The sequence below is a fragment of the Fukomys damarensis genome, unplaced genomic scaffold (assembly GCF_012274545.1).
Source record: "Fukomys damarensis isolate Sample0158 unplaced genomic scaffold, DMR_v1.0_HiC HiC_scaffold_4, whole genome shotgun sequence".
In the NCBI taxonomy this organism is placed as follows: domain Eukaryota; kingdom Metazoa; phylum Chordata; class Mammalia; order Rodentia; family Bathyergidae; genus Fukomys; species Fukomys damarensis.
The window spans coordinates 30,518,938-30,543,359 of NW_022900916.1; the positions used below are offsets into that span (position 1 = coordinate 30,518,938).

Below are 24,422 nucleotides of genomic sequence, written 5' to 3' on the forward strand. Positions count from 1 at the left end.
AAAAAAAAAAAAAAAAAAAAAGCAGGCACTGTGTTCCACTGGCCTTGTCATCAGCTTGACCACACGTCACTGGAAGGTTTCCTCTGAGCCTGGGAGTGCATTGTCCCTATGTGAGATCTGACTTCATTTGGAGCAGATAGATGTCCTCATCCTTTCCAGTTCTTCACGCCTTGGGCTCTGTTTCCTTTTTGTAATCTTTGTTTCATCCTCCGCAGTCCAAAGATGGTTCTCCTTGGCAGTGAAGCCAGTGGCAACCGGAAGGGATTGGCACCCTCCTTTTGACATCCCCAGCATCATACCAGGGACACTAGCCAGTTGACCTAGGCCTTCCTTGATGTTCGCCTGTCTCCATCCTCGCTAAATCCTTTTGAATAATATGCCACTCTTTAAATGACTGTTATTGTATTGCAAATACCTATGAGAAGGGATGTTCTACTTTGAAATGTAAAATAATCAAGGAAATACTAGCATTTAACTGCTTTCTAATTCAGCCCAAACGATTGCAAGCGAGGGGTGGGTTTTAAAGGAAGACATTCACTGGACTGGACTGAAACATTTTACCTTCCAGGACACTGTACCTGTTGCCACTTAGTAGACAGAAGCCAACACCTGCTTTGTTTTGGGAGGAATGCTCCATCCAAGACTCTTATTCGCAGGAAGGAAAAGCAGAAGTGTATCAGAAAGAAACTTGGTGTAGGAGTTAGGAATGGTGGACCATGTTTCAGGATCTGTTTCTGCGTAGGGTCCAAGAACTCTGTATCTGTCTCTGTAAAATGAAAACATCAAACCAACTTTCAGTCATCTGTAAGTTGCTTCCCATCATGAGGTCCTATGATTTTATCCCAGTCTTTCCTCATATTTATCACTACAGTGGGCTCGGTCTTATGTGAAAGTTATGTTACCCCTCTGAGTTTTTGTTTCCTCTATGTCAAATAAAGATGAATGACTAGTTATGTGATTTCCTAAGTAAGCAGGGGAGCTCTTAATGAAGCCTTGGGAGAGGCAGGATGGAGTGAGAAGGGGGAACATCCTGTTTACCCGTTCCCTGTTCAGCCAGAGCAGCTCAGAATCTACCTGTTATTCTGCCTTTTAAGCTTTTGTTCGAAGGTAGGTCTGTGTTGTTGCTTTGTTTTGATTTTGCCTATAAATGGACTATGCCTTAGTACATTTAATAGAGTATAAATCACACATGACTCTGAGGCCATTATCTAGTTTAAAATTTAGATATTAAGCTCCTTAAAAGCAGGGGCTGGGGCTGGGGATTTAGCTCAGTGGTTCCACCGCCTGCCTCACAAGGACCTGAATTCAATTCCCGGTACCAAAAGTGGGGGGCCAGCACTTGTCATTTTATCTCCACTACCCCCCAGAGAGCCTCAAGTATAACAGGTGGTCAACAAATGCTTGTAGGAGAAATGTATAATAATAATGATAATTATTAATGAGCTCTTATTCTCTGCTGGACATTCAGTGCTTTCGTGAGTTACCTCAATTAACCTTTAGGGTAGACAGCATTTCACCCCATTTTACAGGTGAACACTGGAAGTACTGAGACTTAGTGAGTTGCGTGGAAGAACCTGATAGATGTCAGAGTTGCAGCTCTGGGTCGCTGTGCTAAGTAGCCTCAGTTGGAGGAGGACAAGTAAGCTGAAGAGCAAAAGCAAAGGGAAGATGACACCTAGGGTGTGTGTCTGGGGGGTGTCCATGTACAGGAGAAGGGCGGACATGAAGGTGGAGGTTGAGGTAGACCCCACACAGTTTGGTTTCCTAGCCCAGCAGCATGAGCACCGCGGGGAGTTGTTGGAAGAGTGGGAGGGGAGGCCTGGGGGGAAGGGGTGGTCTGTGCTTGATAAGCCCTGCTCTCAAGAGGGTTTTTTTTTTTTTCTCATTGAGTTTATTGATACATTTTAGGTATACAGTAGAGTTATGTTCATCATTGGGGTCTTGTACCTCTACATGACAGGTCTTGGTTCTCATTTTTTCCCCTTGTCTGTGCTCTCCCTTCACCCCCTCTTCCCCTCCCCATCTACAAACATTTTATGCAAGCCTTCCAGAACCACGGCTATAGGACAATTGCAGAGACTCCCATTTTCTTTCTGAAGAGCAGTAAAACTCCCGGACTTCTCACTGTTGTAGCAAAAGGCTCTAAATCCACACTGATACTTAACTCTGGTATTTAAAGCTTAGGCTGGACAAGGTGCTTAGTCTGAGAGTCTCAGTATGGGATTCCTTCTTGCTACCTTCTGCTTAGTCTGTAACCTGAGTCTCATTACTTAACTCCCCTTCCTCTGCCTGAACAATGTGGTTTAGGACACTGTGCCCTCAAATTGGGACAGCCAGAGAAACGTGTAATTAGTGGTTGGCAAGCATCTGGAGCCCAGATCGCCATATAAATACTGCAAGATAATAACCAGTCCATGCCCTTAAATGCCACCTACCATTTGTCACATTTAAAATTTCTTCCCTGAATTGTAAAGTTTAAAGTTAATTTAACAGTTTGGCATTTGTACTTAACTTTTATTCATTCTGCTGTCGAATTTTCTTCTTTGTGCTTTCTCCAGATTTTCCAGGGAAAGTAGGTAGGAAAAAAAAGTTTTAAAAAAATCAGGGTCTCATGAGAAAATGATGTCTTCAAAGCATGATGTTTGATTGTTAGACAAGGATTCTGCAGAAGTTTGGAAGAGAAATTGTGAGATAATCCCTATACATAGAAATTGGTGGGATGACACTGGCTTGTTGAGTGTCTAAACCATGACTCTCTCAAGTGAGTTCTCAGAGGGCAGCATCTTCATTTCTGCTGTTTTGTGACAGTGACCCTCCCTTTCCTGTCTGGAATCAGAGAAGTCTGAACAGCATTTTCTACACGGTCACTCTGTATTCAACGCTGGGAGATGCTTCCTTTTTTAGGCAAGACTGCCTGCCCTGCATCTACACTCATTCGAGATGAGATTTACAAGAGTTCAGGCTAGTTCATTCTCCTCTGGTATGAAATCTCTTTTCCTCTTAATCATAAGCAGCTGAAAATGACAGAAAAGACCCAGCTGAAGAGCCAGCATGAGCATTTCTTTTGAGACTTCCAATAGGGCCTAATTTATGTGCAGAATACAAATTTGGAGAGATGATGGAAGATAAACGCATAAAAGAGACTTTGTACCAACAGTGTGACGTGAGGAAAAAGTTTTAAAATGGTAAATAACCATAGTTTTTATTTTGTATATTATAACTTTAATATCAGAGCATAATTACTGGGCAGGAAAAACCTCCACCCTTCTATTACCATTTCCTGACATTGAAAATTACACACTGTTGCTGAATTAAAAAAAAAAAAAAAGTAAAGAAAAGAACCCAGAACAGCAGAATAGGGATCATCCAGACCCTGCATTACCACACTGAGTTATAAACTAAGTCTCAAGTAAACAGGCTTGTTTCTCCTTTTGCCTTATGCTGGAGGTCAAATGCTCACCATAGCCTAAAATAACCATTTGAGACATGTTCTCATAATTGGAAATACAAAAGAAAGTTCACCATCTGCTAACGAAAAGTCCTGCTGTAAAGCTGACAGCTGTTGTCATTTCTGAAGAAACATCTCAAAATTCCTCACAAGATAGTCACAGTGCTTATGGGAACTGAAACTCACTGGGGCACTGTTCACTGGTTATGGAGTGAGTATATGGGAAATCCCTCTTACACTGACGAGGGAACCTTTTAGTAGCTGGTGCAGTCTTACAACTGTCTGGTGGTATTCACTACAACTGCAAGTGTTTCTTTTTCCAGGCCAAGTAAGTCGATATGAATTGGGCAACAGACTGTCGGAGAAAAGGGAGGAGGAGTGAGAGATTCTCATGTCTTTGTAGAGTACCAGCTGAATCCAAGGATGGCTTCTGTTCCCACAAAGCTTTATGATGATTTGCTAAGCACTGCGATGAAATGAAATACTAGTATGTCTGGCAAATTGCAAGGGTTGACAGCAAACAGAAAAGATTTAACTCTTCCTCGTCTTCCAGACTAGCATTAAGCCTTCAGATAAGCCAAGAAAAACAGCCAGCCTTCGGGTCAGTGTGCCTTCCTAAATAGAATGAGGGTCTGCCAGAGATATTTTCTCATTTTTGTGATCACCCATCTTTCCCGAGTCTGTCTTTCCTTATCAGGTATAAGTTATTTGTTTGCAATTTTTCTGAGCTCTAAGAAGATCAATAGAAAAGTGGAGAAAGAAAGAGAATATGATTTCACTGCCCTCATTTCTCTGAAAGCTGGTTACTCACAGATTGTGTGGACTTCCTGCCATGGTGATAATGCATACTGTAAATCTGCAGAAGCTAAATCAAGAAATAAATAAGTACATTCAATCATTGTGTGATCTTAAAGCATTTTAATATTATACTGTTTAGTTGCCAAACCTCTGCAGTTAAAATAAACAGGTTTGGTTCAACTAGAATTTGAAATTTCCACTTGTAGTTTTAAAAGCAGGATCTGTTGCTTGTCACAGAAGAAATATTTTTTCTTGAATAATCAAGATGACAGTTTTCTATGATTTCTCTCTTTTTCAAATTCCCAGAGCTCTCACTGTCTGGGCTATTAATTCATTTTCACCTTTCATTGCTTACTTTCATGAGCAGTTAAGTCCCTTTTTATGCCCTAATCTGAGCAAACTATAAACTCTTTGAAGGTAAGAATCATCTCCCATATTTATTTCTCAGAATGCTCAAACAGCAGCTTATTAGGTGAATGTAATGAGATTTTATGTAGTATTTAATCACACTTAATGAAGTAACCCATTTCTTATTTAAAATAGTGAGTTCCATCTCAGATTGTTTTAATAACATAAAGTCATCTGGAGATATATTATGTTGCACAATCTATTTTCTAAAATCGCCCTTTAGCACAGTGTGTTGTAGAAAAGTGCCAGGGGCCTGGCTCTGGCTGTATAAGATGGTTTGAGGGTCATACCTAACAGGTCCTGTTTGAACCAGTGTTACTGGATAGAATGCGTTCGTCTAGTACACAGGTCAGGTTGGACCATTTCTGGGAACTGGGAATTGTTACCACTTGGAGAAATTTCCATAGCTGGAGACCAGAAGAAAAAAGAGTACCCCTCTTAGATGGATAATTATTTTCTTCTTTACCCTAATTCATAAAGAATTAATGAAGGTGCTCTTTCAGAATCTTGTATTTGAAATTTAATTTTGGCCACTGACTGACCTTAAAGCGGAAAATTCCTGTTCTGGGGTGCTGTTTATGTATGTGATTTTCTGTGTGTATCTGCGTATATTTTAGAAAAACAAAGGAATCATTTAGTATTTAGACCATATCATTTAAATTCTTAGAAATCCCATAATTGCAGATTTGTGGCATATATATTATATGAAGAAAAGAAAAATAACCCACGAGACCTTGAGGCCTTGCTTATGTTCAGAATACATCACAGAAGAGTGAAGGGGAAAATAGGGGTAGAGGTGGTGTTACTGATTTTATTTTTAGAAAAGGCAAGAGCACAGATCAAAGTCTCTTCATATACATTGAGCCAGTGTAGATGTTTATTACAGATGTGAAATTATGCAGTATGCAACAAGGATAAATGTTTATCCGTATTCTAAATTTAACCCACCCACATTTGAAGGTTGCAGTTGGCAGTGAAGTGGCTATTTTGGCTTGTGGGCCTTGAGCTTTGTGGAACAGAGGCACAGTGATGGAAAATGCAGAGGGATGTCCAAGTTCCTTCTCCTTTGGGGCAACATATTTGACTCCTGTCTATAAAAAGTGAATCAAAAATCACAAAAAATCAATGACCAGAGTCACATGAAGGTCTTGGTCTAGCCTTTCTGTGAGGTAGGTGGTGACAGAAGCCATCTGTCAGGATCCCACAGGAGGTAGAAGGGACACTCAGTCTGGATGCTAAAGAGAAGTTGCTGAAGGATCTGTTGACAGAGGTATGGTCAGGTCAAGGGGACCGAGAGAGTCTCAAGAACCCACAGGTTGCCAACAGTGGGAGGTGTTCTCACCCCTGGGCTGAAGGGACAGCAGAGAGGAATCCTGTTTGGGAGACTAGGAGCAGTAGAGCTACAGGAAAGGAAGCCAGACAGGAAGAGCCACAGAGGGTTGCATCTGCTGCTTGAATTGCAGCACCAGAGCCTGAGATGGTAGAGTAATAAATCCCCTGGCATATCACCTCCTGCCTTCTTGTTTCCTGCCTGGCTTTTCCATTGACTGAACCCAACTGGGAGGCAGAGGCAAGGGGGTCTCTGTCAGTAGAGGTCAACTCCTGACACTGAGAAGTTGCCTCCTCCCAGAGAAGCAGAGCTTGTCTGCCCCCAACAGACTCTGTTCTTCCCTTCAAAATCTGGGGTTATAAATACAGCGGTTTACATTGACTGGGATATGGAGGTACAAAGGGTGACCAAAAAGGGAAGTGAAATGTCCCCTGAGAAAATCAGAATCTGGGTGAAGGTCTAGCTTGTGTGACCTGAAGAAAAAATTATGCCATTTATATGATTTATATCCATAAGCAGCCTGTGGAGTAGATATTAAGAATTCTTGCAGTGGAATAAGATGTTCAAGTTCGACCGAAGCTTGGCCTTCTCCCAGCCGTGACAATTTTCTGTCTGAGCGCTGTTGCTTCTTTTAAAGTAGGGATCATCAGATCATGCCTACCCCATGGGATTTTTGGGAGGCTGAAATGAAAAGAACATTGTAAAGTGCTTGGCCTGGGACATAGTCAGCACTCTGTAAATATAGTTGCTAGCTGCTAAACCAAGCTGAAGGGAGGAGGGCTCAGTCTTGGCTGGCGGTCCTGTTTGGGAAGGTGTCTTTCCCTCTGCAGAGTCAGTCAGTGAGGGCGAAGGTAAGGCATGAGGCATTTATGTTCATTAAGAGGGAGCATGAGATGCGTTGGGCCACGGCCTTCAGGGATTTTGAATATGTTAGGGGTCGCCCTCAGCAGACTCGCCCAAGAGAGAAAAGCTTGGAGGAAAGACCGCCCATTTGGCTTTGTGGCTGTCCCTACCAAGAATCCCGATGGCATAATGAACCCGATGGACTGGGAGTGCACCATGGTCGGGGGCAACTCTGTGAGGAGGGGCTTGTTCAAGCTGCAGATGCTTTTCAAAGATGATTATTCGCCCTCACCACCAAAATGTAAATTTGAGCCACCACCCTTCCAGCCAAATGTGTACCCCTTGGGCACAATGTGCCTGTCCATCCTGGAGGAGGACAAAGACTAGCCAGCCGTCACAATCAAACAGACCTTATTAGGAATACTGGGACTTCTAAATGAGCCAAATATCCAAGACCCAGTGCAAGCAGAGGCTTACAGGATCTACTGCCAGAACAGAGTGGAATATGAGAAAAGGTTCAAGCACAAGCCAAGAAGTTTGCATCCTCCTAAGCAGCAGCCCTGTGGCTCTGCAGAAAGGAAGGGGTTGGTTTGGCAAGAACTTGTTTACACTTTTTGCAAATCTAGAGTTGCTGGTATAGTCACTAGTTGTCTGGGAGGGCTGGGCGGGCACAATCTCTATTTCTGCCACTGGCATACAGTTTTCATCCACTGAATTGCCCCATTTTCATACAGGGTCTCTTCCTTCAGTCTTTTGTATTTTTGATTGTTATGTAAAACTTGCTTTTATTTTAATATTGATGTCAATATTTCAACTGCTATAAAATTATAAACTTTTACATTTGGGTGAGTCCCCTAGGAGCTACTCCTCTGCTCTCAGAGGCAGGCATGGTTCCCACTGCTCAGAGCTGCCCATAGCCTCTAGCTGGCTGTAGGAGAAGAAAATCACTTGCCCCTCCCACCCTTCATCTGGTCTCCTCAGAACCTGGGCTGTGTTGCTTTTGAGCCTCAGATTCAAAGTCCTCTAATGTCTCGATTCTGTATCACTTCCTTTTGTTTATATGGCATTTTGTCTGTGTTGCTGTTTAGAGTACATACACCGTTTATATATTTTAAAAAGGGGAGCATGAGCTGCAGTAGGTAGAGAAGCGCCTTTTAAAACCTGTTTTTGATGGCTATTACAGAGACTGGGTAAGGCATTTTTTAATAAAAGTTGACTTTGTTTTATAGTTTTGGTGGTAGAACAGTATAAGCATGGCCCCACCATCTGCTGGGCTTCTGGTAAGAGCCTCATGCAACTTCAACTCAAGGTGTAAAGCAGGATGAGTGAGTTTGTGAAAAGCAGGTGAAACATCAGAGGCAGCTTCTCTTTATAACAATCCACTCTCATGGTGACCAGTCCAGACCCAGAAGAGCCAGACCTCATTCAGTTGAGAAAGACATTAATCCACCCCTGGAGCTTCCCTCTCATGACTTAACCTCCTCCCTCCTGCCAATGCTTAAGTGCGTTGGAGACTGAGTCGGTGAAAATCAGTGAAGGCAAATCATACTCAAACATAACAAGTGCCAACTGTCTCCTCTGGTCTTAACAGCTCAGTGAGAGGCTTCCTTGTTTCCGTGGGGGTGGTTGGCTGTGGGGCTGGGAAGCAGGATTCAGAGAAAAACTAAGGAAGGATGTGGTGCTAGGTTTGTATCAGAGCAAGCCTAGCACTAAGGTGTGCAGAGCAACATTGGATATGGGGAGGCACATCTTCTGGGTTTTCTTTGCCTACTATAGGTATCAAGGAAGACTGTGCCTCCAGGGCCTGGCCCATCCTTTTCTGCCCCCTTAGCTTCATCCTGGTGCTGCTACTGACTGTTTTCTCAGAGATTGCTCAGAATCTTATTCTGGGAAAATGACGCTTGTTGGATGGACAGTGCCGTGAGCAGGAGAGATTTATGCAGGAAGAGCAGAAATTGAGGTCTCTCAAGAAAAAAAGGATCCAATAAAAGAACTGCAAATGGAGTTGAGTCCTTTAAGTTAGTCCATTCTGTTGGTATTGACTTAAAAATAAAAATGGAAAGCAGGTTGGATGAACATAATACTCAAACTTCAAAAGTAGGGACAGCTTTTGCTCTAAACCCATAAAGTCCCATAAAGTACAACCTAGATGTGTATGGAACATACTCTGTTCCTGCCACTAGCATTTTCCTGGGTCACTGCTTCCCTGTTAACCTTCTTGCTGATTTTCCAGATGATTTACCCACCCTACCCTGCCACACACACACCCCAACACACAAGCCAGAGCCAGTGCCTTTTATAGTGGTGATCTCTGACTTTTCAGCAAACTGGGTAAGATTCAGGGATAAAATGAGTGTGTGAGCTAGTGAGAAAGGGCTGGGTAACACAGTACTGTGTAGTCTGGCAGTCTAAGATATTCTGAAGATTACCTGGCTTTTGACAATCAGTAGATTCACCACCCAACTCTAGGTAAAGGTTTAGATACATCTTAGAAGCCAAATGACAAATTCATAGTGATGATTTCACCACACAAGATGAGTTTAGACATTTTAGAAATATAGAATTATAGCAATTTGACATCACAAGGCCCCTGGGTGAGAAATTAGAAACAGTCTTCTCCTGGTTCTATTTGGGAAAAAAATGATTTTAGAAAATGGTCATCAGATTTCATTCTTGTCATGTCCCTGTCCCTAAGAGTAAGGAATAGGGTCAAAGGACCAGAGCACTGTGAGAAAGTCAAAGGCAGAAATGTCTGTATGTGTGCAGGAGTGTACCTGTGTTTGTAGTGCCTGGATTATTTCGAAGGTATTGACAATCTAGAATGAGTCACTTAGGAAATGTCAGGGACAAGTTATCTTAATCAGTGGATACCTTTAGAATAAGTTGAGTTTAATAGTTTTGAAAATATTGGTGATATGAAATGCATCATTGTAGAAAAGCATCTAAAATTCCACTCGTGATTGAGAACAGAGTGCACCTTTCTGGAGCCATCTATTCAGTGTACTGCACTCACCGGACCAGAAAAATGTGAAGCCACTCGTGCTTTTCCTGTCACTATAGTGGCCCCAAGAGAAAAGCCTGTTGCACACAGAATGGATTAATTCCAGAACACAACTGGTGCTTGAAAAGCTAAAGGCTGGTTTGTGGTGGCTGTGTCTTGACCTGGGGTATACATGAGCAGTTAGTGTGGAGGGGAGCACCCACTTCCTGAAGGAGGGGTACAGCTGTAGGTGTGGGAAGCTTTCAGCACATGCTTTTTCCATAGACTCAGACATTGAGATAGAGGGACCTGTGTGTATCAGGTAAGGAAGTCATTCTTAAAATCCTGGCTAGACAAGAGACACCCAGCAAGCTCCGTTGTTCTTCCTGTGTAATGGGATCTGCCACCTTGTGACTGGTGGTCATGTCTACGTTGTGGGCAGCTGGGAGGATTTGCCTCCATTCGACCTTGAACTGAAAATGCAGTATTGATGGCTGCTGCAGACATCGTCAGGAGAATCTCACTTAAGTTTCCCCTCCACTTTGACAGTGGTCACTCAGTAGGTCGATCAAACAAACATATATTGAGCACTCGGTATGTACTTTGCACTTGGCTCTGCCTTTCGAGGTGCTAAAGAGAGCAAAGCTACAGGAGGTGTCTCAGGCTTTGTGGGGATACCAACAGCCATACTAGCTTAACTTCTCTTGGATTCACACCTGGCTTTCATTTCTCTGAAAGTCAGGGAGAACACTGAGTCGAAGTAATCATAGTAGGGGTCCTGCTCTGAATGGGGCACTAGCCTCCAAGAAGTGCGAGTTGGCTGCTTCCTCCTGAAGAATTTCTCTGTGGCCCCCTTTTTGTGGTTAGATAGGTTGCAAACAGCCTTTCTGTTGCAAGATTGTCTGACACCTCCCTCCCGTATTTATTGGCCTTTGCAATTCTGGCAGCGAAAGATGGCTATGTAGGTGTAGGATTCTAATGGAAATGATATCATCAAAATGCTTAATGCACAAGCCAAAAAATTCTTCCTTCTCAGCATGCTCAAAAATATAAACAACACTTCAACCTTTCCATTTCTCCCTCTCCCATAGTACATAGCCTGACAAACTCCTACTCATCCTTCACCGCCCACCTCAAACGTTGTCTCCCCTGTGAAGACTTTCTCTTCATCTTCCCACTAAAACCACTGCTAGAGGCCTTGCTCTCACCTTCAGCACCTGCAAACACCCATCCCATTGACTCCCCTGAACTCCGTTCCCTCCTCCCATCCACGTGTATTCAGTGCAGAAATTGGGATCATGAGCAGAGTGATGGGTAAATGTTTGTTAAATGGACTGATTAGGAAATGAGTAAGGAGTCTTTTATAAAGGCACAGGTGTGTAAATACAAGACTGCTCCTTATGACAGTGTCAGGGAAATAGATAAACAGTGGTTACCTCTGCAAACAGCCTCAGATGGGAGAGCATGATGAAGGAAAGGTTTGTTTTACTACTGGATTTCACCTTCTGGTGGAAGCAGAAACTTTCACATGCTGTGATTAGGAAGACAAATGTCCCACTGTGCAAACAGAAGAGGATATGACTCTGCTGTCCGCACACGCTGCAGCTGTCCCAAGCCCTATGAAGATGGTGCATCGCCCAGATAACAGCAGAGAAGGGGGGGGTCTCTTCTTCCTGCTGTACTATGCAACATAGATACTTTCTGTTGTAGAAATCTTTGGGACCACTTGTTGTTAGTCTACTTCTTAACCTTTTCGTTGTAGACCTGCTGATGCTGTCACCCAGCATGACACAAAGTGACAGGACAGCTTTCCTTCCTGACTACATTTGCTCAAGCATTTTGCATCAAAGGGGTAAACACATGCTAATGTAGGATCTAACATGGAGCTTCACGTTAGCATCTTGCAGGTCACCCTGAGGGTGGCTCCGGCTTTGGTGTCCTTACTCCTGTTTCTCTCTCCTGTATGTCACAGACAGCTTCTTGTGGTGGGATTCTTGCTTTGTGCTGTTCTTGGTGGAGTGTTGTTTGTGTGTTTGTGAACTTTTGAAATATTTTCTCTGTAATGAGTTATCTTTAAAGCAAGTGATAAAGAAACCACAGAGCACTGAAACCCCAGAGAAAAGCACCCCCTGACCAATTAGGAGGGTCTCCAAAGGCTTCTTACATCACAGCCAACTTGTCCCCTAGACAGGTGGCTGGGACCCGTCTATTAGTACTTGTCTTACTGTAACAGGTCAAGATTAGGTTGGCTATAGACAAAGACAGATGTAATATATATGTAGAGAGAGCCAATAATAGATTTAATGCTGTGAAGTAATTGTATTTAATTCTCATGCTACAACATGCCAGGTTAGCCTTCCAAAGACCATATTGGATTGGTTATGGGATTGCTCATAATTGAGGTAGCTAATTTTTAAAAAGGCATAGTCATATTTGGACTTCAGGTTGCACAGGATACAACAGGGCTCAGTATGAGAGCCAGGATTTTGTAATGGACAAATCATGGTTTTCAGAGTTGGGCAGTGCTAGTTTTGAAATTTAGGCTCTACTACTTATTAACTACTACGTGACTCTGGGCAAACTCACTAACCCTCAATTTATTAGCCTTACAATGAGACTAATACTACCTGTTTAACAAGCTTGCCATGGGTATTAAATAAGACTGCTTGTGAAACTTCTAACAACATAATATAACAAAGGCTTCAGTAGAGGTTAAAATGCCTGTGTGTGTGTGTGTGTGTGTGTGTGTGTGTGTGGTTATGTAGTTTCTACCTAATATGATCTGTCAGAAAAGGAACATTTTCTCAAATTTTATTTTATACAAAGTCTCTCATACTATTCGGTTACTGAATTACTTTATTTTGAACCCCTAACTACATTCTGAAAAATATACAATAGATCTGAATTATTCTAATCAATGATAATTTTGCCTCCTATAGAGGTCATTTAATGAAATTACCTTTTTAAAAAGGAAGCTAAGAAATTTAACCCAGACATAGTCACAGTTGCAAAAGTTGAATGTAATTATGAACTTTTTGAAAAACTTCCTTCCTTCTTGTTTCCTGTCCTTTCTTTCCTTTCCTTCTTTTTCTTCCTTTCTTCCTTCTTTCCAATTCAGTTCATATAAAAGTGCTATGTGTTGTAAAGCAAGTCTCCCAACCTGTCACCTAGAACTCCTCCACAGACAGACAGTCTCTACTCCCAGCAGTTTCTACCATGGCTGCTTTATGTGCTTCAAACCCCAGACTGTACCTCATTTTTAAAATTTAACATCTTGGAGAGCATTGCATATCAGATACATTATTTTTTGTTGTTTTGTTTTGTTTTCAAAGACTGCTTTGAAGAGCAAGGTGGCAATTGGCTCCTTTGGGCAGAGAACTTGAAGGCTGAAGAAGTGGCAGCTTCTCTCCTATTGTGTTGACACATGGCTGTGGCCAGATACAACATCCAATGGCAGTGTCATGCATTGCCTATAAAAGTTTTTCTCTTGAAAGGTTAAGAGACAAGCAAACATGCTTTGGAAAAAAAACACTGAGTCATTGAAGACTCAAAGATGCACACAGATGATTTAAATAAAATTATTCCATGCAACGTGAGTTGATGAAAGCAATATGTCTAAATTTGTGTATTATTTTAAACATGAATTAAAATATGTAGGTATAACTGGATTAACTAATTGTTATGAATAGATATCTAATCATTTCATTTCTGTCACTGAGGGTTTATATATGCAAATACCTTCCTTGGGGCATTTCCCAAGGCTGCCTTCTGCTGCTGGAGTTTGCTTAAAGGGCTCCAGTACTTAACAGTCTTATTCTCAACAAACAAATTAGACATAATAAAGCAAGCATAGGATGAAATGGATTTTTTTAAATCACTGAGCCCCAGGATTAAGCAGGCTTCCCTGTGCTCAGGTGCTATAGGGCTAGACTACCAGGAAATCCACCACAAGACAGTGTGCAAGGCTAGCACAGGAGACAAATAGCCCCTGTCTCCCAGGGACACACTGTAGAACCAAATAATTCACTTACTGAGCTTCCTTTCCAAGCTGGGAATGGGGAAGGTTTCTAATTCTCTTATTTTGGCATGAGATTGTACTCATCTAAACTACCTCTCACCATATGCTACTTAATGGAGATGGGGACGCTTTCCACCAGGAGTGCACTTCTAGGGCATTTACCCCAGTTCCTGGATCAAAGCTGAAAGAATGGCCAAAAATCACCCCCAGATGGGCCCAGTGGCTTGCACCAAAATCTCAGTACTGTGGGAGGTTGCAGAACAAAAGTTCAAGTCCAACTTGGCTGAATTAGTGAGACTGTCTCAAAATAAAAAACAAAAGGAGCTAGGAATGTAGCCCTATAGTAGAGTAGCCTGGGTTTGATCTACAGGACAATCAATTGCAAAAAATCATCAGAACTCTGGGAGTAGAGACAGGACAAGACTCCTGTCACTGTCTCCTCAACTCTGGTAGCTTATTGACCAGAGCACAGTTATCTGATCTTGCCTGTGGCCCCGTCACTAGAATTCACTGCTTCACATGTGGAGGTAGAGTCGATGATCCTCAGGCAAGTTCCTGGGCAGCTGATTCTAGTTTCAGCCTGCAGGATCAGCAGTGAGTGGCAAGTGTGGACCCCAGTGAGTGAGTGTCTGTCGACATGCCCATTCTTGAGGTGAGCTAGCTACTGCAGTTGTATTAACCACAGCAGTTGTTATGAACAGTGCCAATTGTAAGGAATGGCTGTCCTAAATTTAAAAGGCTGCTTGTTTCCAAATAGGCAACAAGGTGACAAGCCAGGCATAGGCCCGAGCTGATGTCTGTAGTGATAATGAGGTCTCTGAAGAGTCCTACACAGTGACTGGTGATTGTACACAGAGGCCCATGAGGAAGAACAGGGAGGGACACAGAAAGGGTTGGAGGTAGAGAAAGAGGAACACAAAAAGGGAAGGAGAGAGGAAAGAAGAATGGGAAGGAAAGGGGATTTTGTAAGAGTGCCTTTTTTTATTCTAAAGATAGCAGAAAATTAAATGAAGTCATGTGGTTTTCTACTTTTGTAGTGCTATTTTCTACAATGTTCAGTCCTGCTTACAACATGGAAGTGGGCCAGAAATTTTTCAAAAAACTGACAGTTCCACTTTAGCTTCTACATTGCTGATTCTCCTGTGAGACTAAGGCCATGGGGAGAAAAATCAATAAGCTCTGAAGCAAAACAGATATAGATTTGAATTTGACTTTTCACAATTGTGTGACCTTGGAAAGTGACTTAATCTCTTGGAGTTTCATTTTCCTCCTCTCTAGGAGATAAAAATACCAACCATATGGGATGGGACCTCCATTACATACTTCTCTGACACCCTGAACTTTTGCTGTCCTATCATCTTCAGAATAAAAGCATCTTGAAAAAGAGACTGGTCAGCCTTGCTCACACCTCTATCTTATCATGTTGCCCAAAGCCTGGCACAGAAATATTTGCTGAAAAGATGAGTGTGAGTGTGTGGATGGATGGATGGGTGGATAAGTGGGTAGAGATGGTTATAAATATTCAAGATAGTATATGTAAGGTGTAGAACCTATAATATTCAAGGCACTTAAAAATTCTGTTCTACTGTTGGTAGAATACTTCATTTCCTCTTCTATTTCTATACTTTAGGAGTTTTTGACCCTGAATATAATATGTCTAAGAATTTTTCTTTGATTGCTAGTAGCACCATTGCCAAAGCCATGATTTATTTTCAGCTTTAATTGAGTTTATTGGTACATTTTAGGGATACAGTACAGTTACATTCATTGTTGGGATCTTGTACCTCTACATGACAAGTCTTGATTCTCATTTTTTCCCCTTACCTCTGCCCTCCCTTCACCCACTCCTCCCCTCCCCATCTACAAACACTTTATTTTCATCTTTTCATTCTCTCACATTTTTTTCTTTTCCCTTTTTACTCTTCCCCTACCCATCCCATCTTCCCTACACCTTTAGCTCCTTTCTTCCCATTTCTAAATGTCAGTAATCTTATTAGAATCTTATGCATTGTTGCAGATTATTTACACCAGGGAAACTATTTGGTATTTACACATGTGTGACTTATTTATTTCACTTAGGAGTATATCTTCAATATGTATCCATTTTCCTATGAATGAATCTATTTTCTCATTCTTTATGGATGAGTAATATTCCATTTTATAGAAAAACCACAATTTCTTTATCCAGTTTCCAACGGATGGACAAGTAGTCTGTTTCCAAGATTTAGCTATTACAAACTGTGCCGCTATAAACATGGGTGCACATACTTCTCTGTGATATGATTCTTTTAGTTCTCTTGGAAAGATACCCAGCAGAGGGATGGCTGGGTCAAATGGAACCTCCAGTCCAAGCTCTTTGAGGTATCTCCATATTGATTTCCATAGTGGTTGCACTAGTCTGCACTCCCACCAACAATGGAGAAGGGTTCCTTTCTTGCCACAACCCCTCCAACATTTGTTATTGTGTGATTTCTTGATAGCAGCCATTCTTTGTGGGGCGAGGTGGAATCTCAGTGTTGTTTTCATCTGCATCTCTCGAATGACCAGTGATGTGGAACATTTTTTCATATATTTTCTTGCTGCTTTTACTTCTTTGTCTGAGAAATGTCTGTTCATTTCGGATGCCCATTTTTGAATCGGGTCTTTATGTTTGGGGGGACTGATTGTTTTGAGTTCTTTATATATCCTTGATAATAGTCCTTTGTCTGAGGAACAGCTGGTAAAACTTTTTTCCCACATTGTAGATTGTCTCTTAGTTCTGCTGATGGTTTCTTTTGAAGTACAGAAGCTTTTTAGTAAGATGAGATCCCAGTTGTTGATTCTATCTGCTAGTTCCCATACTGCTGAGGATTTGTTCATAAAGTCTTTTCCTATACCAATGTCTTCCAGAGTTCTGCCTAACTTACCTTCCAGCAAGTTTAATGTTTCTGTTTTAATATTTATATCTTTAATCCATTGGGATTTTAATTTAGTGCATGGCAAAAGATAAGGGTCTAATTTTAATCTGTGGCAGGTTGACAGCCAGTTTTTCCAACAGCATTTATTAAAGAGGCTATCTTTCCTCCACTGAGGATGATCAGCTCCTTTGTCAAAGATGAGGTAGCTGAGTACATCTGCATTTGTTTCTGTGTCTTCCAATCTGTTCCACTGATCCTCAGGCCTATTTCTTTGTCAGTACCATGCTGTTTTTATCACAGTGGGCCAAAGCCATGATTTGTAGGTTGCTTCCATAAAAATTGAGCCTGTCATTGTCACAGTTATACTATATCTGAAGGGATACAATGCCCAGAGTGAATGCACCATACAGGGAGGATATTATTGCAATAGGAGAAAAAGGTGGCTCATAATGGCAGGGGTTGAGATTTGGCTGGAGGTCCATCTAAACTGTCTTCTCTAAGGACTCACCTCTTCAGGAAGAAGATGAATAAAAGAATAATTATCAAGAAACAACTAAGTGAATAATCTTTCTTCTCGATTCCAGCAGCACTTTAGGTCTAATCTTGCTCTGTGACATGCTGTTTTCTGTTGTGACAAATACATGTGACCAGGACCCTAATACCCAGCAGGTAGTCAATTATTGTTTGTTGAATGGTTGATGTCAATGTCTTATTTTATCTTCTAACAGACTGCTTACAGTTCAATTCTGCATCTTGCCTATATCTGCATCCACAACTAGTGCAACATTTTGTGCCAAGTAGGCCCTAAGCTCCAAGTAAATATTTGTTGTAAGAATGAATGAATGCTCAGGAGGGCTCCTGGAGGAAAGAAAGCCAGGGAGACATTCCTCTGATCTGAAGATTTAGAAAGAGGTAATTGCTTAAAGGGAAAATGGGGCAGTGAGCAGTTCTCTAGGCTGCAAGATTTTTTGTAAGGCAATAGCAGAGAAGGAAGTGTATGCATGGCAGAGGAAATTACCCATCAGGAAAGCAGCTCCATTGTGCTGAAGAAAATCTGTATTTTGTAGAAACTTAGTAGGGAGATGGCTGGGTTGGAGAGACCAGGACTGTAGCCAGTGGTTTGGTAAGGATAATGAGGAGGATAACCAAAAGGACACCCTCTGTCTTTCACTTCCCTTAGTCTCTGGTCCCCCTTATTGCCATCATCTGCCTCCATGTGACTGCCAGACTGCTCACTCACGAGTTCTATGTGTTTCTTTTCCATTTACAGTTCGTCTCACTGGAGTGTGGTTTCTACCAACCAACCCTCCAGTGCAAGGTTATCAAAACCCCACTGCTTATCTCTCTGGAGCAGCTTCTGATACCATTGACCACTTCCCCTTTCTAAATGGCACGTGTTTTGCCCCCCATGTAGCCCCACCTCATGCTTTCTGCCTTATGTCTCTAGCTGCTGCTCATTCTCTTCTCCTGCTTTAAATGTTGATGCCCATCCAGGGCTTTGTCGAAGGGCTTTTGCCCTACCCAAAGTATTCCTCCTATTCATGTCCTCTCTATCAGTGTGTGTAGCCATCATCTGTAGGTGGGGGCTTCCCTTCTTAACTGTAGCCAAAGTCTTTTCTGAATGGCTGCCCTTAGAGATGTGTTCATTTTGATGTTCTGTTGTTATCTATTTCCAAAAATGTAAAGCTGAGGGCATCCTCATTGGCCAAATCATTTCTCCTTTGGTCTGCCCATTTCTATGAATGGAATTCCCCTCCATCTACCTGCTTAAGCCAAAAACCACTCATTTCCCTTTGCCTAAACCAGAAGTCATTTTCCCCCTCTTCTCTACTACTAAGAACCAGCTCATCACCAAGCCCTATAGATTTGTTCTTCTCAACATCTTTCAAATAATCCATCCCATTTTTTCCATCTCCACTGACACCACTGGAGTTCAGATCATCAGTGTCACCTGCTTGAGTTACTGCCCCGTCCCTTTATGTCTCATTGCTTCTTACCTTTCTTCTTTCCCATCTTTACTTTCTCTAGTCCATTTCACGCTGATCTGGAGGGGCTTTTCTAACACAGGCTATATCCTGTGTTCTCCTTGTTTACCTTTCCCCTTCCCCCTAGAGTAGAGAAAAGCCTTTCGCATGGTTTTGAACTTTTAATTATCTGACTCCTATTTACTTCTCTAACGTGTGGCCACTTTGGAACTGTCTCACCTCACAAACATACCATTGTCTATTCCAGGCTGAACCACTTCTGGCTCTCAGTGTCATGTTCTTTCTTACCTCTGGTCCTGTAAGACCACATCTTGGTCTATGTACCATGCCCCACAAGCCAACTTGTCCATAAAAGCAGGCCTTGCCATTGGCTGCTCTAGTCTGGGTGGTAGGTAGAGTCCTTCTTTGACTCTTTGGCTCAGTGAGCTGTGATACCAAAGTTATTCTTTGTTTTGAGGGACCTTAGGCCTTGCTGTTAGATTCCATTCCTCTGGGGTTGCTTTTTGAAAGAGCCCTGGGACAAGGCTGCTAATGGCTAGAGGTGACTGCCAAAGACAAGAGCCAGAGCCTAAGTGCCCCGGCCCCAGTTACCCACCAGAAGGCCAGGAAGTTTCACCACAGTCATTCTTTTTATACTTCTTTCACTTGCTGGGTCACAGTTGCTTCCTTATTTGTTTGTATCCCTCAGTAGAATGCACAGTTTGAGTTTTTCCTTCCCCGGTGCTTCACTGAGCATCTACTGTGTCCCAGAAAACAGCACACTAGGCCATTCTAGTGATGCCATTTATGCACAGATGAGTGGGAACCTCAGGGGTTACACCCACTCACCCTGAGCTCAACTGGTCAGGACTTGTGCTCTGGCTTGGGTTGTGCCTACCGAAGGAAATATCTTCTTCATATATAGGTGCTGTCCAGCTGACCAACACTTGCCTGAGAGGGACACTTTTCTTTAAACTCACAGAAAGTACCTACTAAGCTGAAGGTAACCCACGTAGCAGAGAGAAAGGTAAAGCCCTTGCTTTCACATTACTGTGTGCCTAGCCTGAAAGGATCAGAAATAAGGAAATATGTAAGCACATAGTGGAAAATTCCAGAGAGTGAAGAATTTCTGTGAGAAGTTGAAGACTTTCTAGGAAACCACTATAGATTGGGTGGGAAGACCTTGGGAAGGTCTCTCTGAGCAGCCAGCAGATTAAGCTGAGATTCAAATGGGAAGGAAGACAGCCATGTGGCAATCAGATGAGACAGTATAAGATCTCTAGGATTGGAATGGTCTTGACGCATTCTAGGATCAAGGAAAAGGCAGAGTTATTGAGCTATATGGGGCAAGAGGGGAGACAGAGCCCAAGGGTAGATCCCGCAGAGCTTCATAAGCCCTTCCTGCCTATTCACTGGGGTATACCTCAGGCCTGGCTCATTGTATTTATTCAGTGAATACCTGTGGATTGGAGAATCTTCTCATGCCTCACTTACATGGCCCAGGACAGACTCTGTGGGCCCCAGTGCCCTCTAGTGATCACAAACTCCAGCCCAACATGCTTGGTGGCTTCATGATCCTCAAATAATCTTTGCATAGCCTGTCTTTTGGGCCCAGCAAATTTGGACAAATTCTTGGAATGTGTCTGACTACTTTATGCCAGTAGAACACAGTCAGTTACCAAAATATCTCAGGTGTGAGATCCAGTGCACATCAGGCCTTCGTCCTTCTCTCAAACAGAGTTTCCAAAGAGAATATATTGGTGTCTGATTACTTCAGGGAATTCCGGGAACCTGAGCAGGTGATGAGCAACAGCAAGAAAACTCTTAAACGGCCTTCTCATCACAGTGTTTTGCAGCAGTTGGGATACTCTCTCGGTAATTTTGCAATTTGAGGTCTCGTGCCATTTGGCGGTGGTGGTCTGACCAAGGCCATAGCTATTCGGGACCTGAGCACTTTGGCCTTCCCACATACTTCTGAGGACTTCTGAATGATGGGCACAATGTGTGTATCACAGATATATTGCAATATGTGCATAGACACAACATCCCAGCCCTGCTGCTGTTGTTTGCTTTCATTTGGATCCCAAACCATTCTGGGCCCATTAAGCTAATCACCCAACAGATTCTGAGCCATCATCTCATTGTGAGGCTGTTCCATGCTTGATTGGAAAACCTGCATTCACCCAGCTGCCCTGGAAAAAGCCCACTGCAGCCCATTTGCAGATGCACACATCAATAAATCAAAAGTGACAGCAGAGACTTAGCTTTTCTGGCAAAGGAATGGCAGAGGAGGGACACAGTCTTTCTAGCCTCTATTCCCCAAATGACCCCCCCCAATTTGTAGCTTTCTATGAAATATTCTAAGGCATAGGTTGTCTCCAAGTTCCTTGGTAGAACATTCTCGGTATCAGTGAATCTTGTACTCCTCTCATTTTCCAAAGCCCCTGTGCATGTGTTTTTCTATTAACCGAGTCATCCTCCACTGAGTCAGGTGAAGGGACCTGGCTGTCCTGGATGTTTACTGGTATTTCCCCTTCATTTGTCACCTACCCAAGTGGAGCATGCATGTTCTTTGATTTTTCTTTGTTGGACAGCCCCCAAATTCCTTTACACTTGCTCCTCAGGTGATACCATCAAATTAACATATTTCTGGAGCATGAAATGCCTGGAAGAGGTCAGCCTTCCAGATGCAGCCACCAACATGTGTGAGATTCCTGTATTTTCACCTCACTTCACGGCCATATGTTTCCACAAGTTCCCTCCTGTGACCATTGTGTTCTTCCATTTGCTACCCTGCTTTGTCTCATCTGTGAGTTTTCTAATTGAGTCTTAAAAGCATCTCAAATTAAGAGATCTATTGATAACAACCAGTGTTGATCAGGCTATCAGAAATTAGCATTCTTGCACGCATTACTGGCAGTTCCAGTTAAGACAATTTTGTTTTTGAACAAAAGCTTTTAAATAACATAAAACACACAGAAATCCTTAACTCCTTTAAGTTTGACTTGCTCAAACCTACACATGTGACATGTCATTGCAACATTGTTTATAGTGGCAAAATAATGGAAAATATCCTAAATATCTGTTGGAAATTATTACCTAAATATATTACCTAAATATATTTTTGTTTACGCATACAGTAGAAGACCAAGCAGCAATTTAAAAAGCAAGCATAGATCTAGATCTATATTATAGAAGTGTGCCTGATTGTTGTTAAACTCAAAAAGGCAAGTTACAGAACAGTATATATGGTATGAGACCATTTCTGTAAATTTTTATTCTAGCTATTTACCAAGCAAACTCTGTAAGGCTTCACTCAAATCTCTGAATGGTGCTTTTTTTCTGAGGTAGGAGACTTTTTTAAATACCTGTTTTTAAAGTGTTAGGCTTTTTATTATTTTCAAAAATAAGTATGTATTAATTATAAGTTTTAAAAAATTATAAGTTTAGTGAAAATGATAGAGATGTTACTGTACTTTTGCTGCACTCTTGATCTGGAAAGATGGCTTTTTGTGACATGGCCTCTCTGTTGCCCTCATGTCCCCTGAGACTGTCTCAGTCATTGAAGAGCTTTCTGTGGGTGAATCCCAGAATTCCCCAAAGATTGGAATGGCAGCACTCTTTTCAGAGCTTAGTTGCTTTAGCATGTCAGGTTTTCGTAGGTGGCTTTCAAGTTTAACCTGTACCTCGGGGCCCTTTGACCAATTCTTCCTTTTCTTTTTGTTCAATATGCTCAGATTCTTCTTGAATTATTTCATTTGAGTGATCTTATTAGCTATTTTTGTAAGGTTTGAGGATCGTTTTTTAAGCATCTGTGTCTTTTTCCCCATTTTCTCTCTTTTTAAAGGAAAGACATACCTGTTTCCCAGGCTGCTTTTTTGCTCATTAATGTTTATTTCACAGGATTTTTCAAAGAGGGTAAGGGTATCAGCCGTGGTCTTTAGCTCCAGAAACTGTTCTCACTTTTCTTTTGTATTCACTTTTTCTTCTTCTTATACTAATACTGTATATGCTGCATGTATTATTTTAAGAATTATTTTTAATGGGTCTTCTTACCCTTACTTTATTTTCAAGGTGGACTTGATAGTGTTTTTTAAAACATTACTCTAGAACTCCTGCACATTTATTTCTCATTCTTTTGCCTTTTGTTTTGTTTTGTTTTTTGGTACCTGGGATTGAACTCAGGTCCTTGCGCTTGCAAGGCAGGCCACTGAACCACTGAGCTAAATCCCCGACCCTTCTTTTTCCTTTTTATGCAAGCAATATAACAGAAAATTGCAAAAAGACTTTAAACAATAGGAAAAAAATAAATTTCTCTATATTTTTGCTACTAGGTATAACAACTTTTCAGCTTATAGTCTTTTGGATAATTTCTCTCTATATAAATGTTTATTTTTTCTTAAAAGTGGATATTTAATACATTTTACATAGCCTAATTTTTAGAATACATAACAATATAGCATAAATATTTTCCTGTTGTTAAAGATAAGCAATAATCAGGGATAAGGGGAAAAAATGAGAACCAAGACCTGTCATGTAAAGGTACAAGATCCCAATGATGAATGTAACTGTACTGCACACCTAAAATGTACCAATAAACTCAATGAGAAAAAAAGATAAGCAATAATGACAGCAGATCTAGAGTTTACCATATATAAGGCATAAGACTGAGCATTTTATTTTATTAGTCTTTTCTCTTTTAGCCTTTTTCCTGCACATGACTACTGACATGAAGCTCATTTCTTATTTTCTCTCTGCAGACTCGATATGATATTCTTATTAGCCCAGCCGGTCCTCACAATGCCATGTTTGTTAGTATTATCATTCTCACTTCATAAACTAGAAACTGAGGCACAACAGATTAGATAACTTGCCTAAAGTCACACAACTAGTAAGTGGTAGAGTTGAGTGTTGAAGCTAGAGAAACTCGCTCCAGGGGCTATGCTTTTGAACACAGAGCTATGACCAAAACATTATTTTCATGCCTCAGTAGATGATAACTACTTAACCATCTTTTCTTACTGTACTTCCAGGTTCATTATTATACACAAAGCAGCAAAATCTGATCATATATAACCTGTACACATGTTCAGTTACCACCCTAGATAAGATTCCCAGGGATAAAACTACTGAGTCAGACAAAGGTTGACACATTTTTCAAAGGTTAGCTACATATTAGTCAATACTTTTAAGCTCTGAGAATTACAATTCTTATAATTCTTGTTCCTTTCTGAAAATTATTCCTGTCTTCTGCGTTCAATGATAGATTTGTAAAAAAGAATTTGGAGCCTCCTTTTAAATGTTCTCTTCCTTCTGCATCATGCCTATTTATCTAAAATGTTTAACAAAGTCATATATTTTCAAAAAGTGTCAGACATCTGCTACGGTTACTTCTTGTAGCTTGTAACTTGTCACTTTCTAGCTTTATCACCTGGATGTATGTACATTGTTGGAATTGTGTTCCATCATTTGACTTAGGCAACTTTTCATTCTTTCTTTCTTTGAAGCTTCACAAGAGTTAAAGTAATAAATCTGTTATATGCTAATTTTGTCCTCTTGATTTTAATATATGTAAATTAAGGGGCTGTCTGGCAAGGATGAATGGCGCACCCAATGTCTGGAAAACAAAACTCCCACTTGTTCCTCTAGCTTGTTTTCTAACATTCAGGAAGCCGCTTAATTGTTCTGCATTTCATTTCCTTCATTTGCCAAATGTTGAAGGTGAACTAAGTGACT

At 41.5% G+C, this 24,422-nt stretch overlaps 1 protein-coding gene and 1 pseudogene across 2 annotated transcripts in view; both read left to right on the forward strand.

Annotated features, from left to right (window-relative positions):
- Positions 1–24,422, forward strand: part of Chn2 (chimerin 2) — a 220,403-nt gene that overhangs the window by 49,259 nt on the left and 146,722 nt on the right. The window lies entirely within an intron of this gene.
- On the forward strand, positions 6,912–7,378 carry LOC104865025 (annotated as a pseudogene).